This window comes from Sciurus carolinensis, chromosome 12 (genome assembly GCF_902686445.1).
Source record: "Sciurus carolinensis chromosome 12, mSciCar1.2, whole genome shotgun sequence".
NCBI lineage: Eukaryota > Metazoa > Chordata > Mammalia > Rodentia > Sciuridae > Sciurus > Sciurus carolinensis.
The window spans coordinates 100,865,003-100,890,738 of record NC_062224.1 but is presented as its reverse complement, the minus strand read 5'-3'; the positions used below and the strand labels follow the sequence as shown (position 1 = coordinate 100,890,738).

The following is a 25,736-nucleotide window of genomic DNA, read 5'->3' as shown; positions in this document are numbered from 1 at the left end:
TCACAAGGAGAGTCTATGTGCTGACACTGAAAATCAGTTTTCACATGTGTTAGAAGAAAGTGCAGAAAAATCTATTGAAATTTCCACCTTGATGGCATTCACCGCTCTACAAAGGTATGAAATCCTAGTGATTGATAGACCCTTAAAACTTATTAGAAGACAATAAGTATTGGGGGATGAGGCTACAGATGTCTTTTACAGAACAGTTTTGTGTTTTCCTGTCAGAAAGCAGAATACCATACAGAGTTGTTTATGCTCTGATCCAGAATAATGCTTTTTAAAATTGTTTTTCTGTTTCTCTATATCACATCTTTATTGGAGTATCTGGAGGTGTTTCTCTCTGAATCTACCTGATTGTAGTGACATCTGTGGGGTTCCAGTCAGCAACATTTATTTGACATCAGATAGCAAAAAGAAGAAGAAAAAAAAGTACAGACATGATTTGACAGGGTTTAATTCACCTAAAAACATTCTTTATGCAAAACCAAAAATATACACTATGTGTGACTTGAGGTTTCATTTTTCTCCCATTAAATGGCATTCTTTTAAAACTGTTTAATTTACATTTAATCTGATACATAAAAACAAAGATCGTACATCTTCATGAGCTGCTGTGTGGTATTTCAATAAACGTACCCATTGTGGAATCAATTTAAACACAACCATTGCATTTATCACTATTTTTTTTTTTTTTTTTTTTTGTACCAGGGATTGAACTCAGGGGCACTTGACTACTGAGCCACATCCCTAACCCTTTTTGTATTTTATTTAGAGACAGGGTGTTGCTGAGTTGCTTAGGGCCTCGCTAAGTTGCTGAGGCTGTTTTTTTAAAAAAAATTTTGTAGCAGTAGATGGACACGATACTTTGATTTTGTTTATTTATATGTGATGCTGAGAATCAAACCAGTCTCTCACATGTGCTAGGCTGAGGTTTCATTTTGAACAAAGAATTGAAGTGTAGACTGCCCAAGTCTGAATCCCGACTCTCTCTCTCTTATAGCCTGTCCGGGTCTCAGTTTCCTCACCTATAAAATGGGAATGATCATAGTAGTATCTCCTAATTTGATTGTGAACATTGAATGAGTTAAAACATATGAAGAGCTTAGAATGGAATGTGGTCTAGCACATAAGTGTGAGGTATTTCATTGTCTTAAAGAACTAACTGGAAACATAGGAACTGGAGGTTGAGGAGGCCACTGTTTGATGTCATCAAGGAGTTGAGAGAACTAAGGGGAAAGCAGAATAGGACTAGAGTTTTTGTCTGTGAAGTCTGAAGCAGCTGAAAGGTCCATTTTCAGACTGAATCTTCAGCCCTGAATGGGTGGAGTTAAGAAGACTTTGGGTATGAGGTTGTCATGGACCCAGGAAAGCCACCTCATCCAGAGTACTATGACGCAGGATTGAAAAATGCCTTCTTAGCAACACACAATAATTTTATGAGAGTCCATTTAAAACTACCCCCCACTCCATCCCTATGTACTTCCTTGCTGTGGAGACCATGTTGGAACTTGAGATGTGGTGTCAATAGCAAGAGCCTTTAAATCAGATGGGCAATGAGCACTTGGACGTAGATTAAACGCACCTCTGGCAGAATGTGGATTATTTGCCTTAAAGCCAAATGAATTTACAAGCATCTTGATAAATTACAGGCCAGGGAACTCTTTAGAAGTTTTCTAATGAGCAGGGAGTGGTAAGTAAAAAATAATACTATGGTAGGCATAATTGCTAATTTAAGAGGCCCCAATAAAATTGATATTATTTTTATCTAGCAACTTGGGTTTGGTTTCATTTTACTGAATTTAAGACAGCCCAAGCTTAATGATGCCCCCCATTTTCTAATCCTTTTCTCTCTATGATGTCTGAAGTTTCTCAACTGCAGATTTTCTTCCTGCAGAGGCATTCAGGGCTTGGGGAAGTGAGGCAATGAGTGAGTTAGCCGAGAGACTCCTCAACAGCAGGAATGGGAGCTGGGTCCAAAGAAAAGGAGCAAGATTAGCATGTACTGCCTGTGACTAGGTGCCTGATATGAAGGCTTACTAGCACTTCAGACATAGCTGGGTTTCCCTCAGCCGGCATGAATCTTATTTCACACACGGAGACAATGGGAGTCATGGCCTCTAAGTGACTTGACAGAGTAATATTGTCAAACTTTGACTCAGGGATGTCTAGTTGCAGAATCCTTGTTCTGTCTCGGACATCATCTCCTTTTAAATATTACTTAATAGCTGGCTACAATATGGGTAGGGGAGGAGCCTGGGTTTGTGGAGGAGAGGAAGGAAAAGAAGACATAGAAACAGCATTTGGCACAGAGAGAAAAGCCTGGTAAAATGCATGGATGTAGGAAAGCTCAGCCATCCCCTCACAGTGCAGATGTGAGTGAGCCTTGTTACAGGCAAGATGCTGACTGTCATCGGGCCTCAGAGCTCAGCTGGGAACGCTGGCTTTGTGGCTGGAGGGCAGCTGACGAGAATGGAAGCCTGAGTGACTGTGGCCTGGGAAGGTAGGTGAGAAGGTAAATTTGGGGCCTTAGGAGTTCAGAGAACTTCTGCTGTGTCTGGGTCGCTTTTGGAATTGACTTGGTCTTCCTCTTGCTGGTCTGATTGAAGGTGACAGAGGTCACTTGGGTTTTTCTGGGGCATTTTGGTTGAGCTTGATCCCTCTGACTCAAAATGAGGTTGACCCATACTTTGAATGGTAGACAGATACATAGATAGGTTACCTGGGCACATTCACGTGAAGTTTCTGTCACTTTTAACTTTTGATCCTTTTAGGTCTTATGACCGATCAGGGAATTAATGAATTACTAAGAAAAGTTCCTGATAGAAAAAGTGTTTTTTTAAGAAAGCAATTGAAAAAAATAATTGTAATAAATTCAGAATTTGCTGTTAGCACTACAAATTATTAGCTCCTTCAAAGGAGACCAGTATTTACCAAAATGATTGATATTATTCTTTTTAAAAATTTTTTCATTTTTTTATTAAAATTTATTTTTTTTTTACAGACTGCATTTTGATTCATTGTACACAAATGAGGTACAACTTTTCACTTCTATAGTTGTACACAATGTAGATTCATGCCATTTAGGTAATCATAAATATACATAGGTAATACTGTCTGTTTCATTCTACTACCTTTCCATCCCCTACCTTCTCCCACCCCATTTTCCTCTACACCATCCAAAGTTTAAATTAATATTATTATTATTTTTTGCTTCTCTCAAACCCATTGTATTCTTCCCTGGTTTCTATCATAGGACCTCTCACAAATTTATCCATTTTAGACACTTGTCTCCACCATTAGCACATTATTTCTTGGATGACAAGGCCAGAGTTTAATTACTCTGCCTTAGGTCAGTGCTTACAACACAGTAGGTGCTTAATGAATGTTTGTTAAGTCAATTGAAGAATTCTAAATATCTCAGAAATAGGTTATGAAGAATAGGCAGTAGAGGAGGGAAGCCTAAACTTCCTTTGTCACTAAGTCTGCTAAGTCCTAAGTGGCAAAATATGTACTACCTGGCTTTATGAGACAAATGTCAATTTTAACCTGCAGCAATCTGGTCCTGCTTGATAGTCACCAAAAGTGAAAATGCATGTGAAGCCTATCATTTAATCAGTCCTTGCATGCTGCTATGATATTATCATTTCTACCTGAGTGGAATTTTCCACTTGATGAAAGGACACCTGTGCCCCGTAGAATGGGCGTATTTGCCCCTGAGCATCTCACACAGAAACCTGGAGCCTGTTTTGAATTATATGCACCCACAATTTTTGTAAACCAGTGAACTGAATAAATGCCCAAGTTTTCTGATACTGCCTCTAGAAAAATAATCTTTCTCAAAGATAGATCTTAATTATTTTTGTCTCAAAATGTTATCTCAGGGAGTCAACAGACTTAGTGATAAGAACTTTAGCTTGCAATTTCCGGGCCTCAATCTTGTGGAATTTTAGTGCCACATGCCCCAAGTATATCTGTCTTTTTAACTGGAATTGAACAGAGTATTCCTTTCCTCTGGAAATTTCAGGGGTTCCCAGAATAGGAGTTAGCGGTCAGCAGCATCTCAGCAAGACAGTTAACTAGTGCACTCTTCAACCTGAATTATTCTAGAAGTAAAAGTGATTTTAGTGTCATGCTGACTCAACCATTTGAGTCCAAATAATCCAAATTTATAATGTTTATAATCGTCTGGGTGTTTTTATCATTACAGTAGGCCCCTACATAGATCCACTGGACACGACATCAAAAAAATCCAACATTTTCCATTTCCTACTTGGGAATCATCAAGCACCTTGATGAGTAGGTAGTTTTGGGGTGGTAATTTCTATTTTGTTTGCCTAAACCATGCTATTAAGCAATTAATAAAGAGCAAGCATTTGCTCTGGTACAGATAATCTGAGCCAATCAGGTTGTGTCAAGACAATCCTGTCCTCAAGAAACTACTTACAATCTAGTCGAGGCAAAAGGAGTCTTGAAACAGTACAGATGTCACGAGTATTGGCAAAGCATGTGCATGAAAACTGGTTGAAAACGGAAAAGAGCTCTGTTACATGAATGCTAAATTTTCAGAAAGGACACAATGAATTGCCAAGGCAGGGCAGGGGACAGGATGGGAAGGATCTTCTCAAAGGCCATGGGGGAGGAGACAAAAAAGCACAGTGTGCTCAGAGAAGTGGAACCCTTGCTGTGTTTTATATAGAACGAAGTTCTCATCCAGACAGATACCCTCAGATGGTAGCCACCCGGCCACGCCTTTCCTTCCGCCATTCCTCTCCCCTTACTTTTCCATCTGGCCAGCACTTTCTCATCTTTAGAGTCCATCTTCTTCTTCTTTATTTTTTTTTAATTTTAATTTATTTTTAGATATGCATGACAGTAGAGTGTATTTGACATATTATGCACACATGGAGTATAACTTATTCTAATTTAGATTCCATCTTCAACTCATCCTCTTTTACTAGGGTTCCTAACCACTGATGGCAAAGTGGTTGTCTTGGACTGTTCTGTTGAACTGTGAAACAGCACAAGCTTCCTTTCCAATTCTGAATGTCCTGTCTTCTCAACTAGAGTGTGTATTATAATGCCAGACCATGTGTTCCCAGAGTTCCAAATATGAATCCCTATTTGTATTATAGTGATTTCTGCTCATCCATAAGCCCTGGCCCCCTCAGACTCTAAGCAGCCTGGGGGCTGGGGCTGAGAGCTTCTTGGTGGTTTTTGGCCCTAGCCCAAGCACAGAGCTTGGCAACCAGTGGAGGTTCCATAACTTGTCAGTCAAACGGGCTCCACTGACTTCAGGTGTGAGTATAGCCTCCACCAAAGGAATGGAGAGCTTTTGCCTCTGGGGAACTCGGACAAACATTTCAGAACTAGAGATTACAGAAATGTGGGGTTTGGAACAGGGAAGAAAAATGACTAGTGGGTAAGAATGTGAGGCTAAGGAAGGAGTCAGAAAATGGCAATACAAACTGGTTTCCGTCACTTGCTTTCTTTAATAGTTTCATTGAGATGCTGGCTCATTTTGGGCATCTCCCAGCAGCTATTTGGATACCAATATTGATTTGAATTGTATTTAGCATCTAATGCCCAAAGCATATACAAACATTGCTAATTTCTGTAGCTGAATTTCCTTCCTTACCTTCCTTTCATCCACTGATTCCCATTCTTTGATTAACTCATTTAACAAATATTTGAGGACAAAGTCTAAGCAAAGCTCATAAAAGCTTTAATCACTGGATATAGTTTGTGAAACATAGTAAGCTAAATTTAAATCCTCTATTTTCTTTCTGCAATTTAATCCCAAGCAATTGATTTCATCCCTTAGGTTTATTTAGCAGACCGTAAGGATTTACGTGGTGCTGGCTGCAATGCCTATTTTAGTTTATTTAGGTAATTTCAGCAAGGCCCTTTCAAGTTTTCTGTATTGAGTTACAGGGTGATTTTTCTTTTATCTTGATCAAATTCTTTCCTGCCTCCACCTCCTCGAGTTATCACCAGGGTGTAACTGACTGAGAACTCAAAGTACAAAAGATTGCTTTCACATTGCACTGATCTCTAACAATTTTTGAACAGGAAGAAAAAAGGCAATGTGGAAAAGGAACTTTTTCTTACCTTCATGATATTTCAGTTCTATGTTAGACAACCACAAGCAAGATTTTTACTCTAAAATCTAGATAATTTCAGATGCTTCCCTTGGCATTAGTGATTTACAGGGAGTCTGTGGGGCCTGCCACAAAACCCCATTGTGGTCTGAGTTGGTGATATATATACAGGACTAAATGTCCATGCCCAAATGAATGATTAGGAGGATTTTAGAGCTTTCTCTTTTGTGTTCACTGGTAGGCCTTGGCAAATGATACCAAATGTTATAATAGTAATGGATCTTACTCTGGGAACTGAGTATTATCTGGGACCAAACAGCCACTGGAAAATCCAGTTAGTGGCTATTGGATGATGACCAGTGTTTCAAATTACAAGTCAAATTAAATACCACAATTCAGAATAATGGGTTACCTGTTGACCTTGAACACACTGATGGGAAGGAATCTTCAGAGAGACCCTTAAGGGATTAGGACCAAACTTAACACATTTCCTATGGCCCTTCCTGATTAGCCCTGGAATGCTCCTTCTCATTCTCTCCTGGCTAATTCTGCTGTCCTTGGGTCTCAGCTTAGGAGTAACTTTTGCTAACAAGCCTTTCCTGACTCTTACAAGTCTGTCCATTGCTCCTTATGTGTATGTCTGGGTTAGTATTAACCTCATTGTGTTGCTCCCTGGATGCTTTCTCCTTCCTTCCCTCCTCCCTCTCTTCTTCTTCCTTCTTTTCTTTTTCTTTCTGTGGAAATCTTTCATTATTATTGAGAATATATTATCCTGGTTATGCTGAGGGGAATCCTGCTGAGAATAGTCATGCCAAATAATTTTACCTTCTCCTTCTAGAGGCTGGGGTAGGTACCTCTGGTCTTCCTGGCCAGGACAGCTGGAATATGTTACTACTTGATTCTCTGGTTAGTTTAGTAATGTGAAAGGGTTTTATGAGTATTGAAGATTTTATAGGTAATAAAGCAAAAATATCTCTTTAAATATAATGAATGTATGTGAATCTAGTTTTCTTTCTTTTACTCCTTTTAGAGCTATCTAATTGCTAAGTAAATGGTCTCTTTTGATGTTCTCTTTTTTAAGTTCTCAAATAACCACTTGGTGGTGGTCCCTTGGTCTCTTCATATCTAATCTACATCCCCGGATCTTTTATTATCTTTGACAATATTTTTTTTTTCTTTGTCTCCTTCTTTTCCTCTCTCTTATCCATCTTTTGGTATATCAATTAGGACTGAGTGCACAAACTAGACAATAGACGATGTAAGATTCCTAACCCAGACATACACATAAGGAGCAGTGGACAGACTTGTAAGAGTCAGGAAAGGCTTGTTAGCAAAAGTTACTCCTAAGCTGAGACCCAAGGACAGCAGAATTAGCCAGGAGAGAATGAGAAGGAGCGTTCCAGGGCTAATCAGGAAGGGTCATAGGAAATGTGTTAAGTTTGGTCCTAATCCCTTAAGGGTCTCTCTGAAGATTCCTTCCTATCAGTGCGTTCAAGGTCAACAGGTAACCCATTATTCTGAATTGTGGTATGCAAACCACCTATTTGCATCAGGTGATTGGAAGTTGTGGGGGGCAGTTCTTTTCTCCTAGCAAGGGTAGGAATAACATGGTGCAAGAGGTGGGTGGGTAGTTGGAACAAAAAGATAAAAAAAAATCAATTTTGGTTATATTAAGTTTGAGAAGCCTATTGGATATTTCAAGCAGGTATTCAGAAATGTGGATTTGGAGCTGGGAGGAGTATCCTCTAGGGTTTGAAAGTCACTCTTCCTATTTCTGGGCCCTATTATGTGGCCTGTACATAGTAGGCACTCAATCCACATCTGATGAATGAATTAGCCCACAATATTTGTGGAACTCCTTTCTGGTACCAGACAGGCTCCAGGCTGGGGATGTAGCAGTGAACAACACAGGCAAATTCTTACCTTCCTGGAGCTTAATGTACATGAGTGAAACTCATATACAGAATTGGATATTTAGTAAAGCATTTATTTTTTCTATCTTAAAAAAAATCTTTGAACATGTTAATTAAAAATGGAATCCCCCAGCAGAGTTAATTATAAGAATAGCATATGGAGAAAGAGACTTTATTATACTAACCCATGTGCCCATTTTGCTTCCTCTCTCCCCTTGGAACACTATTTTTGTTATCTTCTTGTGCTTAAAACCTGTGAGTCAATTGGGGGTACAATAATTGTGGCTGATGGGTGCTATTTACACTTGCTTTGGAGTCAATTTCTAATCTTCCCTTGAAAAATGTTGTTTACAGGAAAACTGTTTTCTCTAGCAGGTGTGAAGTGGCTCTGTGCCACATGGAGAAGGAGCAAAATGTCACTTCTGAGGTTCGCAATATTATTTCCTGACAGATTGTTCAGGTGGAGGGAGAGGTCCTTCTCGCTGTTGGCGTAGGCTTTATGTTGCCGAGGCTGAGGTCGAAGGGAAAATTCCTGAGCGTTAGCGGGGGACTGTGTTGTCTCACCACTGTACTAAATATAGTTCCAGCAAGGTTTGTGTTAGTTAATATTCTGTGAATGGGATTAGCATCTTCTGAGCTTTCGGTGACTTTGTAGCTTAGAACAACCTGTACTCATTCTTTTTACCCCCCCTGAAGTTTCTATTAAGTAACACAAATAGTTTCAGTGAACCATTTGATATATTAGATATTAACATTAATTCCCACAAATGGATTATTCAGTTTCCATGCTAAGCCCTACTTGACAGAATGCTAAGTAATTTTTTTTTTTTTTTTTAGACCCAAGTTTTCACTGGTAACAAAGAGGAAGTTCAATAGCAGGTTAGTCATCTTTTGCCTCATAAACAAAGTGTTTATTTCTTGGAAAGTACATTTTCAATAATGATTTTGCTTTTCAATGGCCTTAATCAGGGACAGGGTAGCCATTCTAAATAAGATATATTAGTTCCCCCCTAAGATGAAATTTTACTTTCTGTGGTTTCAGTTATCCATGATCAATCATGACCCAGAAATATTAAATGGAGAATTTCAGAAATAAACAATTCCTAAGTTTAGATGATGTACTGTTCTGAGTGGCATGATAAAATCTTACACCAGCCCACTCTTTCCTGCTTGAGTCATGAATCATCCCTTTGTCCAATGTATCCATGCTGTATACATTACCTGCCTGACAGTCATTTAGTAGCTTTCTTAGTTATCAGATTAACTGTTGCAGGATCAGTTTTTGAGTTCAAGTAACTCTTATCTTATGTAATAACGACCCCCTCCCCCCAACAACCCAAAATGTAACAGTAGTGATGCTGGCAATTCACATTTGTCAAAGAAAAGGTATAAATTGCTTCCTTTAAGTGAAAAGGTGAAAGTTCTTAGTAAGGAAAGGAAAAAATTGTATATTGAAGTTGCTAAGATCTATGGTAAATTGTTACTGGTCTCTTACTGTTCCTAATTGATACATTCAGCAATATCATAGTTCTGTGTGTATAGGAAAGAGTCATTATCTAGAGGATTTGGTACTACATGCAGTTCTGGACATGTACAGGGGGTCTTGGAACATATTCCTTGTGGAGAAATGGGGGCTAATAAAATCACAAACAATATTGTATACTGTGTACCTTGTTGAGGTCAGCATTCAAAAGATCTGACATTAAAAAGGAATGTTAAAATGTTTACATATTAAAAGATTTGTTCCATAATGTACATACAATTAGTGTAAGAGAATTTCTAGGTACTAACTTGGGAAATCTTGAGAACTTTCACAAGTATGCATTTTATGACTTACTAGAATCTTTTGAGTTCCCATATCAAGTTCTCTCTAAATTAAGACTAGGGATCTGGTTCAGAGACATCATAATCTGCCAAAGGATTTTCTGATGCAGTGAGCATCCCTTCCAGAATACCATGTAATGCCTGGTACCTGGGACGGGAAAAGATGAGCTGTCTCGTGGGGTGGCATGTGAAAGGCATTGGAGTCCATGCTGACGATTTCCACTCATTTCTTATGACTGATAGCAGATTTGGAGGATTGGGGCAGAAGAGAAGGAAAATCAGGCTTGTCTTCTTGCAGTGTGACTGGAGGTGGTTGGCAGGACCGTTGTGGATGGGTGTGAGTCTGGGAGTCGGAGACCACCCAGGAGACCTCCTGCCATTGCAGGAGTAGGCCATTTTCTACCCCCAGGTCAGCTTTGTGCCGAGTGCTCTCTGGGAGTTGCAGTAGGGCAAGGAGGTGATAAGCTTGTTGAAGGTCACCCAGTCAGTCAGTGGTGAAGCTGGGTTTTAAATCATCTGTTACTGCCATTCTCATGGCACTTATCTATACAGGGAAGTATTTTCTTTTCTTCTTTTTCTTCCAACAAATAATATAGATATACTCTTATCACCATTTGGAAGATCAGATTCCTTGTCAGTGTCGCAGGTGGTGGGACGCAGAAAGAGAGAAGGCATCGTGATCTGAAAGAGTTTAAATAGGCTGAGTCCCAACTCTGCTTGGCCTTGTGCATGACTACCATGTGCATTCTCTCAGGAAATTTCCACAACTACCCTCATTCCTGATGATCATCATTTTACTGGGGAGAAACGGTCTCAGTCAGGAAGAACTTGCCCTTAGGTTACACTGCTTTTCAGTTGTAAAGACAGAATTTGAACCCAGCTCCATCTGACCCCAAGGTATTCCAGAGCATGTTCCCTTTACCCTATATTCTAGTCTCCCTCAAAGGTAAACACAAGCCTTTCTGCATTAAGTCCTCCATACTTTCACGTAGTGCAAATCGGCAACTTTTATTTTGGTTTTCTTCCCTGCCCACTTTAAACTCCTCCGATTTAGCTTATCTCTTAAACTGCTTTAAATCATATGCACAAATATTTGGGTGTGTAAAATGTTAGGTAAAATAGCTAAGTGAATTAAAGATATTTGTTGAAATTTGACCGCATCATTCCAAGGGGTCATACACGTGGTGCTAATGTCACTAACGCTCATATCAATAACACCTGGCATTGTAGTATGAGAAAGTGTTCAGGCACAGCCTCTTCTCTTGAGGTGGTTACTGTGTGTCACATGTGCCTGCACACACAAGTAGGTACCATTTCTCATGAAGTTCAACATGTAGCATACTGTCAAAGCCCTGTCTAGGTCAACTCTAAGTAGTCCCCCTGTTGAGAGCCACTTTGCTTGCTGGTCCAGATTCTTCTTGGACTGTGTTTTGAGTATTTGTATCACACAGTTAAGATGGTCTACAAGCTCACTCTTTGCATGGCTGATTGACTGAAGTCTACAAGCTTACTCTTTGCATGGCTGATCAACTGAATTGACAGGCAGTTACTGCATTCCTATCGCTAGTGATGGGAGGTTACTGGAAAACTTGGGGTTGCTCACCTTCCAGCCACATGCTCCTACCCATCAGGTTTCTAGAATTTGCTGGTTGGCAATGTTCAGTTTCCCAGAAACTGATGGATTGCAGTCATTGTTCATATGCTCCAAAGGGGACTTTCTTTAAGTTTTTTGGTTATTACATGAAAAAAACAAGTGTTTAGACAAACTGCTGCATAAAAATTGCCACAAATTTCTTGGCTTAAAACCACACCCATCCATTCTGTCACACTTCTATAGCTCAGGAGTCTGACCAGGCCTGACTGTGTCCTCTGCTCAGGCTCTCAAAGGTTAAAATCAAGCTGCATAAGAGACATTGTTTATAGGAGATATTTTCCTCTCTTTTAGTTTTAGATATGACAGATACATGTCTTAAGGATAATCTATGCTACATGATTTTAGACTCACATCTGACAGTTTAGCTGTAGAGATTTGAGAGGATGAACGTTTTGGCATTTCACCTAATTTGATGAAAGCTTTAGTCAAGGAGCATAATTTCTTCTCTTAACCTGTTGATCATCTTTTCTCTGAATATATTTTTAGTTTGGCTGAAAGCACTGTACTGAGGGTACGAATATCCAAATTGGGCTTTCAGTTCTTCTACTTGTATAAATGATTTTTCTTTGCCTCCATGTCTCCCTCCAAAGATGATATTGATACTACTTTTTACTCCTTAATTGTATTTTACTTTGCAAAATGCTTGCTCAGCAGAGGCCAAACAAATGATCTTTCTGGATCTTTCTTCCTAAGCTAGTGTTCCTCTTAGATCTTCATGCTGGGAGAAGTGACTTCCTTGTAAGGTGCCTGTGCATGCCCTGTGTCTTCTTGCCACCAGTCTGTTGGTTACCTGATACAATAATAGCATGTGAAATATGAGGTGGCGATTACTTCTTCTGTTTCACAGGTCCGATGGGTAAGCTTCAGGAAATCAATTAACTTGTTTAAGATCACATAAGAAACAGAGCTAGGACTGGAACTTGTCTTCTGACCTCAAATTTGGTGCTATTTCTACTTCACCCTGGTTGAGTAATAAGGCGACAATAAGACCCACCTACCGAGCCAACAGAAAGTTAGGTACTTTTCTGATATGAAAAATAACTTCAGGTTTTAAACATTCTCCTTTCTTACACTGTTTCATCTCTAATTTTTGACTCTTTTGAGTTTTCTTGTCACTGTCCTTTCCTAGAATCCAAATTAGCATATGGGTCTTGTCCTATAAGACTGTCCATATTCTCTCTGGGTCCTGGGCTGTCTTGCTTTGGAGGAAAGTGATTGAGGGGCAGGGACTGTTTACAACGTTGCTGCCTCGCATTATAAAGGAGCCTAAGAGAGCCGGATCACTTCTATATTACCCTCAAATGTTTACAATTCCACATTTTAGAGTTGTTGCTCACTCATAGCTGAGTCTGAAAAGGGGGGGAATTTTGCTGTAAAAGACTCTTAAGTATATGCAGTTCTTTGAGACCTATATCTTAGAGATTCTGTGGACTCCCTTCACAGATCAATGCATAACATTTTCCATACAAATCAAGGAACTTATTCATCCTTAGATTGTCTTCTGCTCTCATACTAAATGCAATTATTTTTATATTTGTTAATTCCAGAAATAGTTAATTGAGTAGCAATGTAGAAAAGTGGATAAGAGATTAAGGTCTGAAATCAGGCTTTCTGAATCGAGATTCAGGCCCTGTCATGATACCTGGGAGACCTGGGCAAATAAGTTAATAACTCTGTGCTTCATCTATAAACTGGGGAAGGTAACAGAACCCGCCTTACAGGCAAGTTCATAAGGTTGTTGTAAAGACTGATGAACTATTAAATGTAAAACACTTGGAATAGTATCTGCCACTGTGCTAGGCAGGATTTCTAAAATGGCTCCAAAGATGTTCTACCCTAATCCTAGAACCTGTGAATAGCATGAAAGATCACTCCCATGATCCTGCTGTGTAGGCACAGTTGATCTTAAAACAGGGAGATTATCTGGGTGGGTCCCCTCTAATCACACAAATCCCTATAGAAGCAGAGAGATTTCTTCAGTTGATGGTTTTTTAAAAAAAACTTGTTTCATTTTTAGCTAGTGCCTAGACTATGTTTAACCACCAGCAGCAACTGCTGGCCATGAAGAGTTGGGATAGGATTTATTGATTGTCTCTCTCTTGTATATACCCGTGAAGCTGTCTGAGATGCTCCTAGTGAGCGTGTTCAAATATTATAAGCCATACAATGGGGATGCCTGTTTCTAATAAAGGATCTACATAACCCTTTATGTCTAGGATCGACCACCTGGTGTTCTCAACAGCCCTGAGCACAGAACAATTCCCAGTTTAATCAAACTGGAATACAAAGGAAGCAACAGGGGCCTCAGTGTGTGATCTCTTGAAGTTGTTGCAAGGGAAAGGGATCTTTTGTTACAGAGACAGCTCATTTTGGAGTTTAGTGGCCTGTGACACTTCTCCAGCTGGTAGCTCAGCAGGAACCTTCTGATACTTTCCTGCACTGGGAAGAACAGTGAAACTGTCAGTTAGGTATACTTGGTGAGAGGGTGGTGGAGGCAAAGGAGATAATAGGGGGACAGTGGTCTTCATGAATGCGCCTGAAGCAGTTGTGTGATTTTTATTCATGTATGTGCTGTCTTCATTTTTTTTAAATTTTTAATTTTAATTTTTAATTTTTTGGTACTGGGGATTGAACTCAGGGGCATTCGACCCTGTCTCTAAATAAAACACAAAATAGAGCTGGGGGTGTGGCTCACTTTTGCTGAGGCTAGCTTTGAACTTGTGATCCTTCTGCCTCAGTCTCCAAAGTCACAGGGATTTCAGGTGTGCGCCATTGTATCCAGTTGCTGTCTTCATTTTTTTGTAGTCTTTGCATTATGATAAGATTGGGGATGTTTGTGTGTTTAGGGACATAGTGGTAATAATATCATTGGATTGTTTTTTAATGTTCATGTTAAAGGTCCTTGGATTGGAACTGGAGTGGAAAAAGGGAAACTATTCATTGCCCAGAAGCACATAATCCCTTTCCTGTATCGGAAACTGGTTCCTTCCAACTGAGATTTTTTCAGAAGAAAAAAGATGAAAAATTCCCAAAGTCATTGCAATTTCACAATAATTTTTATGGAAATTTTGAACTATGGAGCTGGGAAATATCTCCGTTCTGACACACCCACACTGCCCACATGGACCAGAGTTTCTGTGACCATGTCCTTAGGAAGATTGACATTTGAAAATCAAATCAAGACTTTCTCCAGAGCAGGGTGTTGGAGGCAAATGGATTTGTTTTTAAATCTGCATTCTCCTGCTTCCTGGCTATGGGAACTTGAGCAAGATATTTGGCTTCCTAAGCCTTGGTTTCTTTACCTTATAATAGGGGATAAAAGTATTTAACCGTTGGCCACATTATGAGGATTAAAAGAAATAACCAGTGTGAAGTGACTGTGTAATTTCCATCCAACACTGGTTCTTTTTTCCACAGCATAAATTACTGCAAGAAATAACTCTGGTATGTGTACATGTCTAATCTAAAGAGGCTGGAGGGTAGAAAAATTGTTAGATGATCTCCGAACTCCAGACCCTTAAGTCAGTTGTCCACTTAATGTCTCCTCTTAGGTATCTACTTGGCATTTCAGACTTAGCATATTCAAAACTTACCTCCTAATCTTTCTCCCCAAATCTTCTCTAAGTCTTTCCATTTCAGTTAATGGCACTCTATCCATCCTTCCAGTTGTGATGACCAAAACTTTGCTGTATCCCTGACTTTTCTCCTACTCATTCGACCTGTCAGATTTCAAAACATGAGTAGAATCCCATCGCTTTACATCTCCACTGGGCCCAACTTCAGTCCATTATACAGTGTTTGAGGCATAAATCAGAATGATTCTGTTAAAATGTAAGGCATATCAAACCTCTTGGCTCAAGACTCTCCAGTGGGCTCCCTATGACAACATCGCTACTCAAACATGGTATATGGACCTGTGTCTGTTTGCAAACTGTTACTAGTTCCTAAGGAGATTAGGAGCTTGTGCCAGAATGTAAATCCGTGATGCCTCTGAACATGCCATTTAGTTTGCCCGAGATTTTGCTCATGGAAGACTTTCTCAATGAAGAAAGCAGCACATTGATTTGTATTCTGGTTTGTTCTCCTTGCAGATCGTCAGTTACACAAATCGAAAAGGCAGTGTTGATACTGAAATTTATGAAGACCAGTTTTTCTTCTTGGTGCTCATCATTGCTTTGTATTTTTTTTTTTTTTTTTTGTGGTGCTGGGGCTCGAACCCAGGGGCTTGTGCTTGTGAGGCAGGCCCTCTACCAACTGAGCTATCTCCCCAGCCCCTGCTTTGTATTATTATTGCTGCTATTTTAAAGATTGTTAGATGAAAGTGATACCACAGTAATGTTTTAATTGCTTTTCTTTAATCACAATTAAGAATGATTATTAGTTCCATATTTTGGGCTCTTGTTTTTTTATTTGAGTTTCTGGCTTATCAGTATTCATTTTCAATTTAGTGGGTTTTATTTTTAGTATTTTAACAATTACATTAATTTGTATAAATAATCTTTCTCTATCTAAGGATATTAAATAGTCCCTAAGCTTTTGTTTTTGCTGTATATATTTTTTCTGTCTTCATATTTTATTATTTTGTCTTCAAGGTTTATGGCATTTGAAGTTTTGAAATTTAATGTAGTTTGATATGTTGGTCTTTGACATTTCTGGTATCTTCTGTCACATTTGGTTTTAGATTTCAACCTTCCTTTAGACTTTTAATAAATTTCTATTTTAATTTGAAATCAGGTTTTATTTACATAAAATTTACAATTATATAAAGTTTCTGTATACTCTACCTAATTTCTGCAACTGTTAATATCTTATACAAGTTATTATACAATACAAAAGACATTATATAGTACAAATGTCAAAATTTAAAAATTAACATCAGTGTGGTATTACTAACCAAATTATTGATTCTATTTGGATTTTGCTGGTTTTTCATTGCCGTTCAGTTTCTGTTCTACAGTTCAATTCTGGAGCCCATATCTAATTTATTTGTGGGATCTCTTTAGGCCCCTCTCTCTGTGGAAGTTTCTCAGTCTTTCCTTGATTCTTATGACCTTGATACTTTTAAAGAGTACTTGTCAGTATTTTGTAGATTGTCCCTATTTGGTCTGTCCGATTTTTTTTTTTTTTCACATGAGAAGGCTGAAGTTGTGTATTTTTGGCAAGAATATATAAAGAGTAAAAGCAGTGCCCTTCTTAGTGCATGAAATAAGGGGTTGATGATGTCGATACCTTTTGTTACCAGTAACAATTTGGTTAAGGCAGTATCTGCTGGATTTCTATTTTGTAAAGCTACTATTTCCCCTTTGCAATTTATAAATATCTTGGGGGATGTATTTTGAGACCTTGCAAACATCTTGTTTTTCTTCCAACTTGTGTCCTTTAATTGTGGCATCCTCTGTGGATCTGGTCTAATATAAATACCATCATTGTGTTTTAATGGTGGATTTTCTATTTCCCTGTTTCATCTTCTTTCATTAATTGGAATTCTTCTATAAGGAATAGCTTTCTCTTTTCCTTAATTTATTCATATTTTAAATTTTAGTGTGCGCTTATTGATATTTATCATATGGGTTCTGATACAATGCTGTTGTTATCAGTTCTGTTACTCAAACTGTTCCAGTTCAGAGCCATTGTCTCCTGTGTCTTTTCCAGATGCCCTATTTTTTCTTTTAAATTTAATCAAATTATCCCAATTTTACTCTAAATTTGTGCCTGTCCTTATTGAGTAGGTGGGTGAGGTGGACATAGTGTTGGCAAGGTCTCATGAAGCCTCAAATGTCCTTTTGGGTTTCGTGACTTTCTAATTCCCTGAACCGGACAGAGTGACGGCTCTAGGGAAGCTGAGTACTGAGTCACAGGTTGCTGCTTAAGTAATTGGCTGTAAGCAGAGTCCCAAGACAACACTTGGGACAACAACTGACTTAACACATGTTGTGTCAATGATTCTGAAATTAATACCTGACAGGAGAGAGAGGAATTCCAGCTTCTCATTTCTAGTCCAGTACTATTTCTGTGTTCTTGAGAAAGCTTGAGCCTGACTGTGTCACCTCTGGGGACAAACCGTCTGGTTGTCTCTCAGCTCTCTGGATTTTGAAAGACAAGGGAAGAAAGGGAGAGTTGCAGCATCTCAGGCTGTGTGAACTTTATTAAAGTGGCATTTTTTATTCCTGTTGTCACTGGGAACGGCAGTACTATTGCCAGGTAGTGACAGTGTGACGCCTCATAAAGGGGTGTGTTGTGTTGCGTCTTGACGCTGGTTTGCTCTGCAGCATCTCAGCTCTCAGCCACTCTCTTCCAGTTGTCACCTGATCCATCTGGCCGCACAGCTTCTAATCCCGTGCTCTTGTCTGTGACTAACCAGTGCTTCTCTTGCTGGATTAATGTCCAGGGATCACAGGACAGCTTGGCTGCTTCTCTCCTCTGACAACGTACTATTAATGCCAACCACGGGGATCTTAGTGTAATGCAATACAGATAGCTGGAGTCGCTGAGTCACTTCATGGAGAGGTCCTCATGAATGTGTGAGAGGCCTCGGCCACCCACCCTTGGGCTTTTCAGACATTCTGGTCTTTTTCACGTTGGTGTTAAATCTTTTGTCCTGTGATGAATTCAGATTAAGTGGAGAATTATTCCCTGATACTAAGAATTGAGATAAGCAAATGAGATATGACCCATGAAATCATATTGTGACTGTGGCTTAGATCAAATAAAGAGCCTTTAAATCCTTTCTGGGATGTAGATGCTTTTCGTTATTAGTTTCTGCTTCAATAGTCTATCCGTAATTTGAAAGATGAATCTAGTTGTTAAGTACTTTCAGAAGAATATGCTACCAATTTAAGCCGGTGACACACTGGGCCAGCCTGACAATTTAGACTTTATCTCACAACCGCCTCTACAAGGGTGAGAAGCTCTGGTGCCCGAGGCGAGGAGGGACGTGAGAGTCTGAGAGGTGAGTTACTACACTCCATAGGTACAGTCATTTATCTCTGCTTCCTCTATTTCCAAAAAGAAAACCTTAGATTGAAATCTCAATTACCCAGAAAAACTTATTCCTTAAAAATATATTCATTAATCCAGTCACTATGTGACAGACACTGTGTTATTGGAGTTGGGAATATAGCCATGAATACAATGACCTAGACCTTGACCTCTGAGAGCTTCAGGTCTACAGCAATGTGGTCCAGGAGACCTGAGCGCATGTTGTAACTCAACATCTTATAGTAGCTACACTCGCAAAGTCAAAAAAGAAGCAGGCAAAATTAAATTTGAACAATTTATGTCATTTAATTCAATTTAGCTAAAATGTTAATATTTAATCAACACCAAACTTATGGATGTCTTGTGCATTGTTTTTATGGTGCTGTCTTCAAAATGCGGTGTGTATTTTATACTTACATCTGAGTTTGGATGGGCTACCTGGAAAATTCTCAAAGCTCGTGGCTACTATGCTAGATGACGTATGTTTACCGCACCCGGTACGTAATCACTCAAGTAAATATTTACGTTTTAGTGATAACAAGTGCAATAAAGAGCATGGAAACTTGACCTAATCAGTCACTGGGAAGGTGAATGGATATACCTGTGGTGGGAACTAAGGGACACGTAAGCCAGCTTTGAAGGAAGGTTAGGACGTTCCAGGCCAATGGAGCAGCTTGTGTCAAGTCTTTCAGTTAAAGAAGTAAAAATGAGGCCATTGAGCTTGGCAAACTAGATCGTTTCTTTCATTCTAAAACCAGAATAAGAGAAATCATCTAGAAGAGAAGTGGTTTTAGAGGAAAGACAATTTTGACTTTAAGATGTTGAGGCAGGCCAGGTGTTGGGGGCGTACACCTGTCATCCCACTAACTTGGGAGAATCGCAAGTTCAAAGCCAGCTTCAGCAACTTAGCAAGGCCCTAAGTGACTCAGCGAGACCCTGTCTCTAAACAGAAGAAGGTCTGGGATGTGGTTCAGTGGCTAAGCACCCCTGGGTTCAATTTCTGGTATCAAAAAAAAAAAAAAAATGGAGGGTTGGCAATTGCAAGTTCGAAGTCAGTCTCAGCAACCTAGAGAGGCCCTGAGCAACTTAGCCAGACTCTGTCTCTAAACAAACAAAATGGACTGATATGTGGCTTAGTGGTTAAGCACCCCTTGGTTCAATCCCTGGTACCAAAAAAACAAAAAAACAAAAAAAAAAACCAACTTGTTGATATTGGGTATAGAAGAGACAAGGTATAGGAAGATGGGAAAGAGGAAGGACCGGTGATTTGGCTTTTAGGGTGGATGGAGTTGGCAACTTACATCTTTTGTTGAAGTCCTAAAGTCTGATTTCTTCTCAAGGTCACTCACTGTGGCCTAGAGACCAGAATAAATTGCTCAAATAGATCAGGAGGGGAAAACAGAGTGGGGGATCACTCAACCATGCCCTAGAGAAGACCACAGGTCATGGGAGGGGATTAAACTCAGTGGTGAGATCTTGGGGCCAAGAGGAAAAGGAATGGAAGGTTAAGTCAAAGGCATGGAGGCCTGGGGGTGGGGGACAGGCGTGACGGGGAGGATCACCACATGGCATCAAAATCAGTAGACCAAAAGCGATTGGTGAGCAGCAGCTTTCTGTAGTTGGTTTCCAGCAGTATGGTGGGTGGAGGGTGAACCAGCTGGTTTAAGGCAAAGGCGAAGGGGCCAACAGATACTCAGACAACTGTCATTTTACCAGCATAGTCATGCACCACGTCATGAAGTTTTGGTCAGTGACAGATCCCGTCCACAATGATGTAGAACATACTGCTTAGGCGTGTTGTAAGCTATACCATTTAGGTTTGTGGAAGTACATGCTATGAGATCTGCACAGTTGTGAAATTGTCTAACAACACAGTTCTCAGAACTTACTGTTGTGGTTAAGTGATGCATGACTGTACTTCTACACACTGGTGGTTTCAGAGGAAATGACCCAGAGGTTGAAAAGAGCCCGTCTCTCAAAGAGCCGAGATATGCTTCTGAGCCCAGAGAGAAAGCTTACTCATCTGAACTGTGGGGAGCCTGCTCCAACCACCACTTCCCACGCTTCTAACCATCTGGCAAACAGAGGTGTCTGTGCACTTAGCAAGTCTGGAAGGTGGTGGGGATAGACGCTCACTGATGTGCATCTCCCAAATGGTGAGGCTCCTCTCCCGACCACCAGGAGGAGCTGGGCAGTCCAGGTCATTAGGTCTCTAGGCAACAACCACCTTTGCCTTTTGGATAAACATGTAATGATTGTACGTATTTATGGGGTACAGAGTGATATTTCAACACATGCAATGCTCAAATTGGAGTAAATAGCATTTGCTTCTTATCATTACTTTATGTTTGGAGCCTTCAAGCTCTTGTCTTCTACATCTTCATAAGCTATATAACTGGTTATGCTAAACTATACTCACTTTATTTCTCTGCAGAACACTCAAACTTATTCCTTCCATCTAGCTGTGTTTTGATACCTATTATCCATCCTTCCTTTAGCAATCCTCTACTTCCAACTCTTCTGAGCCTGTGATAACTACTATTCTTCCTTCAGATGGACTTTGTTTTTTAAACTTTCACATGAGAGAACATGTGACATTTGTATTTGTGTCTTCTAGTTCCATCCACCTTGCTATGTATGATAGGATTTCATTCTTCAAAATGGTAGAATACTACATTGTGTACCCATTTTTTTGAGTTATTGAACAATAGTTTATTTTCTTCTTCCTTTTTTAAAAATATATTTTTATTTTAATTGATATAATAATTGTACATATTTATAGGGTACAGTGTAATATTTCAATACATGTGTACAATTTGTAATGATCAGCTTAGGATAACTGGCATAACTACAACCTTACAAATATCATTTCACATTTTCTGTTTTCATTCATCTGTTGATGGGCGTCTAGGCTGATTTCATATCTCAGCTGTTGTAATCAGTACTGCTGGAACACAGGAGTGCTGTTACTTCTTTGATATGTTATTGTCATTTCCTTTAACAATCACAATTTTGTTGTTGTTGTTGTTACCAGGGATTGAACCCTGGGGCACGTTTTCACAGCTATATCCCCAGCTTCTTTCCTCTTTTATTTTGAGAGAGGGTATCAGCTAAGTTGCTTTGGGCCTCACTAAGTTGCTGAGGCTGGCTTTGAACTTGTGATCCTCCTGCCTCAGCCTCCAAAGCTGCTGGGATTATAGGCATGTGCCATTGTACCTGACAGTAATCACCATGATGCATTTGAAGCTGTACTGAGGTCACGTGACGAGCTGACAAGTAAGGTCCTGGAGTTTGTGTTTTCTACACTCTCACTTGGAATGCTGAAATAGCAGATTTTTCTATTGGTGGGCATGAGAGTATGCAGCAGTTAGTCAGTAAGATGGGCAGTGATCCTGTTCGAAGACCCTATTACGAGCAGGGCACTGACTGCAAATGCTGAAATTCAAAACAAAACAAAGGAAACCTATCCTACAGACCAGAGGCCTCTTAGTAGAGAAAGAGCAGGGCTGTGTTAAAATAGCATGAGACATTCCACTATGGAGGGAGCCTGGTTTTCAAGGACAGATACTTTGCACAGTGATATTTTTGGAAATGTTTACATGTATTCTCTAGGTCTTAGCTCTGTCGAGTCCCTCTCCTGTAAACCTCAGATGTTAAGGACAACAGGTGCAGGATTCATAAGGTATAGCAATGTACTCCATGGAGTAATCATAAACCAAGACTGGAAGAGTAACTCTTACTCTAGGCTATTCAAAATAACTATGTGTCTATGTTTTATTGATTATGTTGATTGAATAGTGATTAAAAGTATGTTAAATCTTTTTGGAACAAAGCAAACTTTAAAAAAATTTTTTTTAGTTGTTGATGAACCTTTATTTATTTATTTATCTTTTAATTTATTTATATGCAGTGCTGAGAATCGAACTCGGTGCCTCTCACGATAGGTAAGCGCTCTATCACTGATCCACAATCCTAGCCCACCAGACTTTTAAAAAATTAGCAAATTAAGAGGAATATCATTAGAGGCACCTTCTGGATAATGGTACATTTCAGTCCTTGCTTGTTTGGATAGAAAGAGAGGAGAAGTGGCAGAGGAGACTGGAAGCAGGGTGGGATCAGATCATTGAAGGGTTTCAAGGTCATGACATGGAGTTTGGATTTGATCCTTAGAGTGATAAGAAACTGGGGAACTGTTTTATGCAGGGGAGCGTTTACAAAAGCCGATTGTGTTTTTAGGCTCTTCCTTTGGCTGGGTCCATTATGGCCATCCTGGTCTAGAGGGAAAGTGAATTTTCCATTCTAATTCTGGTCCGGAGCTGCTTGAAGGCTTGATTCCTCAGTGATGGTGCAACAAACAGGAACAACTCAGAGGAAAGAAGCAGGAGAGCCCTGTCGTAAGGGGTTTCCACTGGCCACATTTCTTGCCAGCTTGCTAATATGGCCAGAATCGAAGGAAGTATGTAATATCCAAGGCTCCTTTGTAACTTTGTTTAAAGAGAGGCTATACTTAAGAACAGGTTTGAAAATTAAAATGTGATGAATAATGTCAGGCTTGTCTTGTTAGGGGACTGGAACACATAGGTGTGGTCTGAACACCACCAAAGAGGTCACTGCCACCAGAGAGGAAGGTTACCTGCACAGGTTTCTTGGCAAGTTTTCCTAATATTGCTTCTTTAGGGCAACCACCACTCTTGAGAGACATCCAAGGGAACTTGCTTCTAGAAAGACCACCTGAGATTTGAAGTTCACCCCTTTCACTCCTGTGGAGACAGACTTCCCCTCCTTCCATTCAGCAGGTGGACATCTGCTCTCCTGTTAGTCAGGCCCCCTGTGAGGTGGTGCGCTGTGTCCTCATGCAGATAATGATGCAGAAGGGAGAAAGAGCTCATCTTTGTCAGTAGATTTTACTGCAAAAGCTTCTTTATTACGAGGAGGAAGTTCCAGGATCCAAATTACATGCAATCCTTCTTATCTTCTTTTGTTTGGATCATTTAATGATCAAGCAGCCCCTGATTTTGCCCCTGTGTTTTGGTTGCAGGAAGCCAGGGTGCCCTGGGTTATCCTGTATCTCTGCACACCTGACTCTTCCTCACTCCACCCTCCAGAGCTGGACTGGACCGGTTCAGCTGACTTATATCTGTCCTTGTGCTTCTGAGGTTTCAGGAGAGGCAAAGTCCATATGGGTGTGGGCCCAGCCATACCCTTTTGGCTGCAGGCTGGATGGCTTTCCTTGAGGCCGCCTGCATCACACAGTCAGCAGCTGTCTCTGGATTTTGCCCTTGTACCTTGCTGGGCTGACTTTGTCTTTGCCACGGGCACACACTCCCCACTCTGCTCTGCTCAGCCAAGACTCATGTCTCTTCCTATGCAGCTTCTTCTCTGGGGAAGCCCTGGCTTTATAGCCGTCTTTCTCTGTTGAACCTCCTCTCTTCTTATAAGACTTCACCACCTAACCTTCCCAATAGGTCAGCATGTTCCTTCCTTTCATCTTTTATGTCTTGAGGCCTGGGACCTGATACATGTGGAACAAAATGGCTCTAAGGGTCATATTCCAGGGCCATTCTGATAAACTTTACAACATCAATAAATTTTGAAAACTCAACTCAATTATTTTTAAAGATTATCTCCGTGCAATATTATTAATTAGATTTCTTTTAAAGCTTTTATTTAAGTTTCCAAGTCTTTAACCTCTATGTATAATTTTCTAAGAGGGGTCAGGTTTTCCCTCTCTGACCATCTACTGTTTTCCTTCAAAAATAATTTGTGCTACATCTAAGGTTAAATGGTTTTATAAAAAGCACTCAGGATATTTTAAATGTACATTTTGAACTTTAAATTGAGATGTCATTTTTACTTCAGTAATTACTGTTAAAAGTAATTTTAGCTCTAGTTTTTAAAAGAGGTACACCCTCGTATCGTGTCCCTGTGTGCATTAGTAAAAAGCGATGGTTCTGCAATTGTTGAACAAAGACTCATTGGAATTGTCCGTGTCCATAGCAAGTGGATGAGGAAGGATTAAGGAAATGGGGAGGGTCTGTACATTCAGTGTTTCACAGAAAGATACAATTCAATGGACTGATAGGGGAAGAAGCAACATTGGTTGGATCTTGCTTATGTTACTTCTTAGAATTGGGAGGGTAACCCACTGACCATTTGTGGATGACTTTTTTCCATTTATAACTTCAATTATATATGAAAATATAAGAACCATTAAGAAGCATAGAAGGAGGTCAAAGTTCTTGTGGGTTCTCCAGGTGCCTTCTTTGATGACCCAGAATTCCTGGTAATAGAAAAAAGAAAAAAAGGTTTGCGTAAAATTCAGTATTCATGGTGTTTCAAGCGGGCCCGTGGATGTCCTTCCTTGACTTCCTCTCCTGGCTTAGAGAAGCAGATGCCTCTACGGTGACCCCGCCAAGTCTTTGTGGAATTCCATATTTGCACTTTTGACTTCAGGTTGACCTCTGACTTCTAACAGTTTTTGTGTCAGTGGAGTCTATTCTGGAGTCTTTCTTTCTTTCTTTTTTTTTTTTTTTTTTAATTAAGAACAGAGGGATATAGTTTGGAGATAGAATCTTTTAACCTTTTTTCTATTCATATTGCTCCCACCTGTCATTGTTTCCAATAAGATAGTTTTTAAATTCTTAAGAGTACTCCAGGTTCGCCACTGGAAAAACTCAGAAGTACAAGTTTGCAAAAGAAAAATAAATACCCTCTCAAATACCATCACATGGAGGTGACCCCATTAACCATTTGGTTGGCAGCAATGTACTCACTGAGATACACGGGCACACCAGCGTTCTATGAGCTCGTTATTGGAGTGGATCTATGTATAAAATTTGCTACCATAACCTTGGATAGTCAAACAGTTCCTGAGACAAATTATAGCAGGATAATGAGAAAACAGTAGGACCACAGGGAAATGTGACCTAAAGCCAAGAAAAGATGGTTTTGGCTGCCTGAGTTCCATCCTTGGAACCACTTAGCTTGTGAGAACAGAGGAAATCGTCCCAGGGCAGTGAACAGTCTGGTTCAACAGAGGCAGATTGGATACTAGGGACTTGCTCAGTGCTTTTATCCCCTAGTCTTTCAATTCTTTAAGTGTCTAGCCTCATTATTAAAGAAATATTAGTTGAAACAACTCTGAGCCTACTATTAGTTAAATTAGCAAAAATTAGCTACCATGACCAAATCCAATGCTAATGGAGGTTGGGGAAAATAGATTCATTCGTATGTTGCTAGTGACATCTAAAAGGCTCCAATGATACTGGT

General features: G+C 39.8%; 1 long non-coding RNA gene across 1 annotated transcript in view; it reads left to right on the top strand.

Annotated features, from left to right (window-relative positions):
- Positions 1-2,282: 2,282 nt before the first annotated feature.
- Positions 2,283-25,736, top strand: part of LOC124962127 (uncharacterized) — a 29,034-nt gene continuing 5,580 nt past the window's right edge. The window contains exons 1-2 of the long non-coding RNA XR_007104428.1: positions 2,283-2,500; positions 8,849-8,890. This is a non-coding gene — a long non-coding RNA (uncharacterized LOC124962127). The remainder of the gene's footprint in view (positions 2,501-8,848; positions 8,891-25,736) is intronic.